Raw genomic sequence first — 10,303 nt, 5'->3', positions numbered from 1 at the left:
GGCACCTGTGCTTGTTGGGGCTGCCGAGAAAGAAATGGATGTGCATTACGTCTTTATCCCTGCTTCCCCAAAGAAACTCTTCTTAGATCCTGTCGGAGGGTAGTGAGGACAGACATCCTTGGCTAAGCCTAACTTTTCCTTCTTGGAAATGAGAGGAACCTAGAGGACCTTTTGCAAAGGAGTAGTGACACACCAGGTACATGGTGGATACTCCATAAGCCCTAACTACTATTTCCGGTTCTCTAGTTCAGTGTCAGGAGCTTCTGTGAGATCTTCAAAATTATCGCTGTGTAAAAATCCGGTAAAATCCTTCAGTTAAATGTGTGCCCTGCGTTGAGGTAGTTTCAACAGTTCTGCCCCTTTGGAACTTGCTGAAGTGTTTGGCATTTTTGGTGCAGAAAAATGACACCTTAATTTGTAAAATTTGGTTTTCCAAAAATAACTGTTAATTTCTTCTGCCTCTTTGCTGTGACAAAGCCTATGTCTTGAATCAAACTTTACCCAGTTTTCTAGAGCCCTCTTTTGACTAGGTCTCATCTTGGGACTGCCAAGCCCAGTTTTAGCAAGAATCCTGTTAAGTCTCCCACCCTGGATAGCTGATCAAGTTCCTCATCCACTACCCTTAATGTATTAAGTCATTGGCCTGCCTTTAGCAAGAATCTACCACTTGATGTTTCCTCTTAGTAATTTTTCATCCACTGACACTCCCATCCTGCTTGTTGGCCAAAAATCTGCAGCTGTCTGTGTTGTATTCAGAGTTCAGCTCTGTTTTACTGAAGCTGCTCTCCACATTGCAATAGTACAGAATAAAATCTGGCTTTACTGCATTTTATTAATGTCTAGCTCTTCTCTTTCACAGTTGTTTGAATTATTTCAAAACATGGAAAAAACCGAAAAATTTCACAATTCATACAAATTAAGGTAACTCAGCATCAAGCAATTTTACCAAATAAAAAAAACCAGTCCCTACCCCAGGACAGTATTTCTCCAGGAATACAACATAGAAGCTATATGGATATATTCACAGTTTTTCTCGTAGAAATGGCTCTCGGTAAAACTTGACAACGTAGTGCGTGCAATTTCCAAACAAGTACAAACAAATCAGAAACAGAAAAACTGGGAAAAATAGAAAGTATGTTAGAAAATAATAGTAATGATGTGGTGGAAATACCAGGCCTGATTATAAAATGAATATAAGAACTTTATGATAGAGAATCAGTACCTTGGGAAAGGGTTAATTTCTCCCCTTCCCCTCTGCCAGCCTCTCTTCCTGGAACCTAATTAACCATGGATCCCTATCTATAAGGGTGTAAATAGCTATCTCTAGGAAGTCTGACAACTCTCTCTTGATATGTAAACATCTCTGTGACAGATTTAAGACTAGAGATGCAATAGATGCCTGTGAAGTTTCTTCTTATATTTTTGTAAAACGTTTAGGAATATAGCTACAACACTTAATTGATAGTATAAATTTTAGGTTACTATGCCAATTAACTATAACCTCGTAGGCTTAATTCTTAGACATATACCTCTTAGGGAGATAAACTCAAGTCATTTTGAGCTACTGCTGCCTTGGAAAAGGACACTTCATGATAACACTTGCAAGTGTTTTATTGTCTTTGTTCTGCACCTGTGACCTACTTATAAAATTTCTGTGCACGGTCCTTGGTCATGAAGTTCAAGTTGTAATGGTTAAGGAATTATGTCAAATTTACTATAAAGAGCCACCTGTAACCCTAGCTCAGGGCCCCAGAATTTCAGAGCACTACCCTTCTGGGTCCCCCAGAGTTCTCCAATCCTTTCAGTGGTGCTTGGTCTCTTGCTAAGCATGATTTCCATAATAAATCCAAATCTATCAATATTATTAGATATTCATGTGGAATGAACTTACCAGTTAAAAGAAAAATATCGTCAGATCATATTTTTAAAACTCTAGCTGCAGTAAGGATACACAAATCTTGAAAGTCAAAGGTCGGATTCTCAAGACTAGGCATGGGTAGCATGGATGAGGCACTGGGTTTAACCTTTAGCATCACATGAAAACAAATAAATAAAATAAAGGTAAAATTCTTACAAAAAAAGACTAGACATGGAACCTCCCAGTTATAACCACTCCTCAATATTAATTATAAAGAATTAAAGTCTGTGTACTGCATCGATACTTGCATACCCATGTTTATAGCAGCATAATTCATTATAGCCAAACCATGGAAACAGTTTAGGTGCCCATCCACAGATTAATGGGTGAAGAAAATGTGGTATCTATACACAGTGGAGTTTTATTCCACCATAAAGAAAAAATGAAATTATGCCATCTGCAAGAAAATGGATGGAACTTGAGACCATTGTGTTAAGCAAAATAAACCAAACTCAGAAGATCAAAGGTCATATGCTTTCTCTCATATGTGGATGCTAGAGAGGAAGAAGGATAAGAAAGGTGGGGGTGATCGTACATAATTGGAAAACAAGGGGAGATTAATAGAATAGAGGAAAGGGACAGGAGTGGGAAAGGGGTAGGGAGAAGGAAGTGCTTAAGAAGGATACTGGCCAAATTACATTGTTATATTGGGTGCATGTATGAATTTGTAACAGTGAATTCCACCCATTATGTACAACTTTAATGCATCATAAAATAAATGTGAAGGAATAAGTCAAGGGTAGGAAAAGATATGCCAAATATTAACATGGAAAGTTTTATAACTACATTTAATTGAAAGTAAGACAAAATATTTCTAGAGGTAGAGAAGGAAATTAAAAATGTTAAAAAGATTAATTTACCAGGGAATGAAAATATTCATAAACTTTTATACATTTAATAATGTAACTTCAAAGAAAAAGTTGGTAGAACTACAAAGAGAACTAACAAATATAACAGAGTTATTTTTACCTATCTTTCTCATTAATTGACAGAAAAGATGATAAAAAGAATGATCATTGGCCAGAAGATGTGGTATACTCCTGTAAACCCAGTGGCTCAAGAGGCTGAGGCAGGAAGATCATGAGTTCAAAGCCAGCCTTAGCAAGTTAGCAAGGCCCTAATCAATCTAGCAAGATTCTGTTGGTTCAATTCCTGGTATAAAAAAAAAATCACTGAAGATATGGGATATTGGAAGAGCAAAATATCAAACTTGATGTAATAATGATGTAGACTATTCCATTTCAAAATTTGAAAAGTCATATTTTAAGCACATATTTATAAAAAATGATCTCATAATAGTTCAAAGGTAACCCAAACACATTTCAAAGAACTGGTACCATACAGGCCATGTTTTTTGACAACAATGCAAATAAATTAGGCATTTTAAAAAGGACTAGAAACAAATAAAGGGAATATTTAGAGGAAACTATGGAGCTTTCAAAGTATTACATTAAAGAAAATAAAGCAGGTTGGATAAAACATTCATCTATTTTGTTTCCTCCCATTGCCCACTGTGGAAGTTCAGGACACACTACTTCAAAATATGGTACCTTGGAATTTGTGAAAACATCAAAATCAAGAAGGCACTCACACCTTCTCCCCTGAAGCAGGTCATAAAACGCAAGAAGGAGTTTCTGACTTTCCCCTGAATCAGATCATAAGGTTCTCACGTGAGATGTGTCTAACTTTATATTTTCTTTTGTTGGGATGTTTGAAGTTTGAGCTACTTTCCTGTCAAGACTATTATCCATGTAAATGACAAACACCAATAATATAGCCTGGGAATTGGGAATGAAGAGAAAAGCAGCACATTGATTCTTTCCCAGTGACAGAACAATCCCTAGAAAGGAAGCCAAAGTATGGATCCTTCCCCAAATAGATCCTTTCTCAGTGCCAGTACAATGGGACCCTGAAGAGAAAGAGATAAACTATGAATGCTGACCCTAGACCCTCCATTCTTCTTCAAAGCAATAAACCTTCTTTTTTCCTTTTTCTCAAAATGGTGTCCTCTTTATTGGATTGGCATCAGGGAAAAGGACTAAGCCTTCAGCAACAAATTTGGCACCCCATGGGACCCAAGAGCAGCCCCTGCTCTTTAAAATATTGCTCAGTAAAAACAAATTTTCAAATTCTCACCAAACAGTTTCCTAAGTGCTTAAAACTGAACACTGACCCCAGACTCCCTCCCATTTCACCAAGTTAGACAGACCCTGGATTCCTAAGTGTCCCAAACTGACAAGCCCATTAATTAAGTCACCTCTCAGTATAACCCATATAAGCCCAATCCCTTTCCTTGTCCAGTGGCTCCTTTTCCAGCAGAAAAAAAAATGGCTCCACCAGCATCACCGCATTCCTGCATAAAACTTGGTCCCTGAATCAACAGCCAATCCATGAAGTTTGCATCTGGCCCAGTCTTTTTGTGCTAACAAATACCACCACCAACATTTTGGTAAATGGATGCTATTTTCTTGGCATACCCGAAAAATCTCCAGTCAGAATAAGAGAGATAAGTGGCAATCTGACTTTACACTTTCAGAAACCTGACATAGAAATACGAACACCAGGTACAATACCAGTCCTGGAACCTAAGATGAGGGGTGGCATTAAAATACATATAGTTCCATTTGTCTAGTTTTGTGCTTGTTGTCTGTGTTTTTGGTGTTGCATCCAAGATATGATTACCAAATCTAATATCATGAACCTTTTGTCCATGTTTTCTTCTGTAGATTTTGAAGTCAGGTCTTCTTTTTATGAACTTAGTCCAGTTTAAAAAAATTTTTTTTGTTTATCAGGGGTTGAATACAGGGGTGCTTAACCACTGAGCCATGTCCCCAGCCCCCCCATTTTAAAAAAATTCTTTTTAGTTATAGATAGACACAATATCTTTATTTGATTTGTTTATTTTTATGTGGTGATGAGGATTGAACCCAGTGCCTCACATGTGCTAGGCAAGCTCTCCACCACTGAGCTACAACCCCAGCCCTACTTGATCCAATTTTACTTAATTTTTATAGATGCAATATAAAGGCACCTCATTATTTTGCATATTATACAATGTTTTCAATAAATACCAATTGTTGAACATCTTGTCACATCCCCATTATGAGGTTTTGACATTTTGAATAATATCAAGGCTAAGTCTTACTCAAAAACAGGTATAAGCCTGCCTAAGATAATGTTTTACTGTAACAATATGGTTTTTGAATAGTTTTTTTGTATTATTATACAATTTTGCAGGTGGAGTTGATCTGTCAAAGGTAAACTGTAAGAAAAAAAGTGTCAAAAGTAAGTGCAAGAAATTTGATTATGTGTACATCTGTCTGCTGTAAAAGTTCCCATCTGTCAGCCCTAGTTTTGGTTATTTATTTATTTTTTTTTTGGTACCAGGGAGTAAACTCAGGGGCACTCAACCACTGAGCCACATCCCTAGACCTATTTTGTATTTTATTTAGAGACAAGGTATCACTGTGTTGCTTAGTGCCTCACCATTGCTGAGTCTGGCTTTGAACTCCTGCCTCAGCCTCCTGAGCCACTGAGATTACAGGCATGCATCACTTCACCTGGTGGTGATCCTCTGTCTGTTTTTTGTTTTTGTGACTGTTACTGGCCCTTTAAGATATGGGCCATGCTGCATTGATCTTACCAGTAGTCTCTTGAGCACAAAGACCTTGACTGAAGACAGAGACCTGTCTAAGAGAAAGACAATCTACTATAACAAAATCTGACTTTTGAATAGTTTTTCTGGATTTTTAAACAATCTTGACATTGAAGTTGGTCTTTCAGGGGTCAAGTATATGAAAGAGATTCTGTATGTGCATTCATTTATGTAGTTGCATGATAAGGGGTCTGAACCATCAGGAACTGAGCTGAAGGCACAACCTCTGGTGTGCAAAGACAGTAGGACATGAGAAAAAAGGGTTAAAAAGACTTAAATCTTTTAAACCCACGGCTGGCATGTAGTTGGAACAGATGAGATCAGACACCAAAGAATTTATTTGGCTGCAGCCAGGTTCAGAGGGAAAAGCTTTCACTGTAATTTATTAATCCCCCTGAACTCCAAGTTCAGGCAGTTTTAGAACTTTATACCCAGTGTGTAGTGGGAGGGCTCAGAAGTTCACAATCTGCAGAAATTCACACAAAAGTAGCTTTTTCTTTCACTGTTCTGGGCAAGTTAACCCTTCAAGGACAGCGCCTGAAAAGGGGACAGCTCCCCCTGCCAGCTGTTACCATGGAGTCCAATTAGTAACATCTTCTCTTATCTTTGAAAGTAACACCTTCTCTTATCTCTTATCTACACATCTCTGTGAAGCTCCAGCCCAAGGCCAGGGGCCTTGTTAAAGAATCTGTCTCTCTTATCACACTTTGCATTTGCAAACACACTTGCTTGAAAACTTTTACAAACTATTATATACTGTTCCAATACTAGATAATCCATAAATGTTGTAAAAAACTAGTAAAGGGGTGTTCAGTACCTGGAGTGCTGATATCATTCAGGCTGTGGCTAAGATAGAGCAACAGGAAATAGGAAGCTTAAATACATTGAACTCTTTTGTAGAGATTCTTTTGATGATAAGATCAATTATGCTGAAGATTTCTGGAGAAGCTTAATTAAGATTTTCTGTGGAGGAGGGGGTGCCATTACAGATACTCCTAGCACTGTTTCTCAGCCTGGCCCCAGGAAGCCACAGATCATCCCACGGTGGTTAAGGACACTAGCACTAAACTGGCAGAAAACCTGGCCCCAACCCTGCTTTCTAGCCCCTTTTGCCCAAGGAGGATAGAGGCTGCTGCCACAAAGGATGTGGCATAAGGTTTCAGCACTGGGGACAGGAATAGGCACCCCATTTGGCCAGGGGCTGGCTATCCATCACTAGTGCAAAAAAATTCTTGTTATAACAGTATCCCCTTAAATTAAGTGCCTAGGGAAACCAACAGAATAAATAACTGCACCCAGAAAAGAAAAAGAAACTAAGGCCAAGCCATGTTTTGTAGGCAGCCTCTGCAAAGGGATCTTCAAGGAAGCCTAAAGAAAAGGCTTATACTTATACTGCATTTCAATATTCCTAGTATAAGAAAAAGGCCCAAAAGGAGATTCTGGGTACAATTGACAGTGGGGAACTCACTTAAAGTTGATGCCATCATGATAATATATGGCAGGCAGGTCAGGCTCAAAAATATCCCAAGTTCCCACCCTTTGAATGCCACCTGGGAGAGAAAAAGATAAAGTCACAATGTTAGTATATACCATATTGTTTAATCATTCTCCTGGGATAAAATTTGTTGTGAAAATTACGTGCATAGATAAAATTCACAAGGATTGTTTAAGAATATGAATTTAAGAAAGGATCTGAAACTAAAAAAGATAAAAGAAAGGTATAGTTATGGAAACATTTTAGTATGGAAAATTAGAGGGTAAAAGAAATGTTTTCAGATGAGAAAGTATTTTTGTCTTGTAAAGTAAAATTCTTGTGTTAAAGTTCAAGATGAAAGAGGACAAAACTAAGGATGTAAAGAAGTTGTGAATGTTTAAGGCACAGAAAGTTTGTGGAAGGTAAATATCAAAAAGTGTATGTTTGTGATTAAATTAGCACAGTCAGTTAAAGTTATTTGGACTCTAATGTACTGATATGAAGCAAAAGATGAAACATTAATTGGCTTTTATCTGTCAAGATAATTTTTTTATTAGGTTTTATTACTTGGGGAAACTATGTCTTAAAGAAATTAGAGTTTGTATCTGTTTTAAAGTCTTAAATGATTATTCTGTAAATGGTTAAACGAACAACTATTATAACAATATAATTAGGTTATAACAATATAATTGACACCATCAATATGTGTGACTAGGTAAGTGTATGCATCTGAAAACGATATCTATCTAAGCCTTATCTAAATGTTATGCACAAATTAATAAATTGAAAGTTTATGTAGGTTTACCAGCAAGATAATCAATAAATGCTGTCTTTTATACATGACATCTGACATAGAAAGGTCACACTCTCAACTGAAGACCTGTCTTATATCTGTTTGCCTTGACTAAGTCCACTTCTGATCATTAACACTGTTTCCTAAATGTATAAGAGTTTTAAGACTATTTTTTGATTTTTGTTAACCCATGCAGACCTGTGATTATTGCTACTGTACAGTATGAGTTCTAAATTGTACTTTAAAAATTAAACTTAGTTAAATGTAAAGGTTAAGGGAAGCACTTTGCCAAGTTCTCTAAACTAAAATTTTCTGTAGCAACAGTCTAGGATTTATATAGAAATAACAAATTTGGTTGGTATTTATTCATGTCATTTGATGTTTTATAGCTGGATAAAGTAACCTATTGTCAATAAGTTATATATACAATTTAGTGTTACTTTTCACACTGAAATTGGAATTTAAATATATTTTTGAAAGGTAATAAGGAGAACCTGATCTGTCTAAAGGTGACATTGTAAAACATGAAAGCATTTTGCCACTTCTTCCACAAAAAGACAGTCAAAAGTTTTCTTGGCCTTTGATTCATGTTTCAGAAGTAATGTTGTATTATTTGTGAGGAGCCCCTTGAGATAAGGCTCAGCTTTCCACCTTACTCCATATTAGAATGACTTCAAAATAGGCTAGACTTCAGCTCATTTTTAAAGTTGTGTTCCAACATTCAATTTTTATTGTAAAGACTACTATGATCTCAGAATAAACAGGGGATATAACATATCACTTAGTAAAGGTTTACTAGTTCTAAAATAGTTTTTTTTGGGGTGAAATCTTTGGCATTTTCAATATATAACATGTCAGGTGTGACAGATACTTTTACTTCTTCCTTTCCAATATGGCTGCTTTTATTTATTTTTTCTTGCTCTGGCTAGAACTCTCAGTACTGTTGACTAGAAGTGGCAAGAGTGGGCATCCTTTCCTTGTTCCTGATCTTGCAAGAAAGGCTTCAGTCTTTTACAATCTTGTCATTTGCTGTCAGTTTTTCATACATGGCCTGAATTATGTTGAGGCAGTTACCCTTTGCCTATGTTTTTTTTGTTGTTTTTTTTTAGTGTTGTTTAATGAAATGGTGTTAAATTTTGTCAATTGATTTTTCTGCATCAATCAAAATAACTGTGTGGTTTTTGATCTTCCTTCTGTTAATGTGGTATATACTACCTCTCATGCATCTATATATATTCATCTCGCTAGATGCACCTTTCTTGTTTTTTTCATTGAGTTTTATATAGAGAACCAAACCCACATTCCCACATTTATTCCTTCCTTGCTTTTCAGGCTCAGTGGAGTGGTTAGGGTGTGTAAAATGTGAACATTTTTCCTACCCACTTCACTGTGTTTCTTACCTGAGGTGCTGCAACTCCTTAACTAGTTTCTGGCATTCTTACAAAAGCAATTTGGTTCACATTTTAATATTTAGTCAATGTCTCCATGGGAGAATGAAGGTGTAGGGCTTCTTATTCCCTCATCTTGCTGATTTTATTCCTCTGAGAATTATTTTATTTCAGCACTTGAAAACTGTTGTGGCTTAATGATTTCTGATGAGAAATCTGCTTCCTTTTTAAAAGAAAAAGTCACTTTAGAAAAGGTGTCATTTTTTTCTCTTTCCTCCTACCAGATTTTTCCTTTGACTTTGGTTATCAGAAGTTTTACTTTGAGGTGTTTTGGTGTGGATGTCTTTGGATTTATGATCTGGGAGCTTGCTCAGTGTTCTAAACCTGTAGCTGTATGTCTTTTGCTAAACTTGAGGAATTTTATCCATTAGTATTCCAAAGTCTTTTCCAATTTACTCTTTTCCCTCTTCCTTCTGAACTAATGATAAAAATATAAAATCTTTTGTTACAATCCTACAGGTTCCTGAACCTGTCCCCGCTCCCAATTTGTTATTTCTCTGTATTTAATTAATTCCTATTGTTCTACAATGGAATACACTGATGCTTTCCTGTGTCTACTGTTCTGCAATGGGTTTAAAACATAATATGATACCTATATTTCTTCAGGTATAAAATTTCCATGTATTTATCTCTTCTGAGAACTTCAATTTCTTTGCTCAGACTTTTGTTTCTAATATTTCAATAATTGCTCATTGAAATATTTTCATACACCTTTGTTTTTGTCAGATAATTTTAACATCACTGTCATTAAATTGTCTATGTCTGCTGATTACCTTTTTAATTTGAGTGATACTTCTGGTTTTTGGTGTAATGAGTGTTTTTTTAACCTAAACATTTTTAGTATTACATTATGAAACTCAGGATCTTATGTGAACTTTTGCTTTCATCTGGTTTGCTTTGATGCTGCTGCAGCAGGAAGTATAGGTACTATCTCATTATAACCAGGTGAAATAGAAGCCCAGATCTCCCATTTGTCCTCTAGACACCTGAGGTAAGAATCTCCTTTTTATTGCTT

This window comes from Ictidomys tridecemlineatus, chromosome 1 (genome assembly GCF_052094955.1).
Source record: "Ictidomys tridecemlineatus isolate mIctTri1 chromosome 1, mIctTri1.hap1, whole genome shotgun sequence".
Taxonomy (NCBI): domain Eukaryota; kingdom Metazoa; phylum Chordata; class Mammalia; order Rodentia; family Sciuridae; genus Ictidomys; species Ictidomys tridecemlineatus.
Note: the sequence above shows the minus strand (reverse complement) of the source record.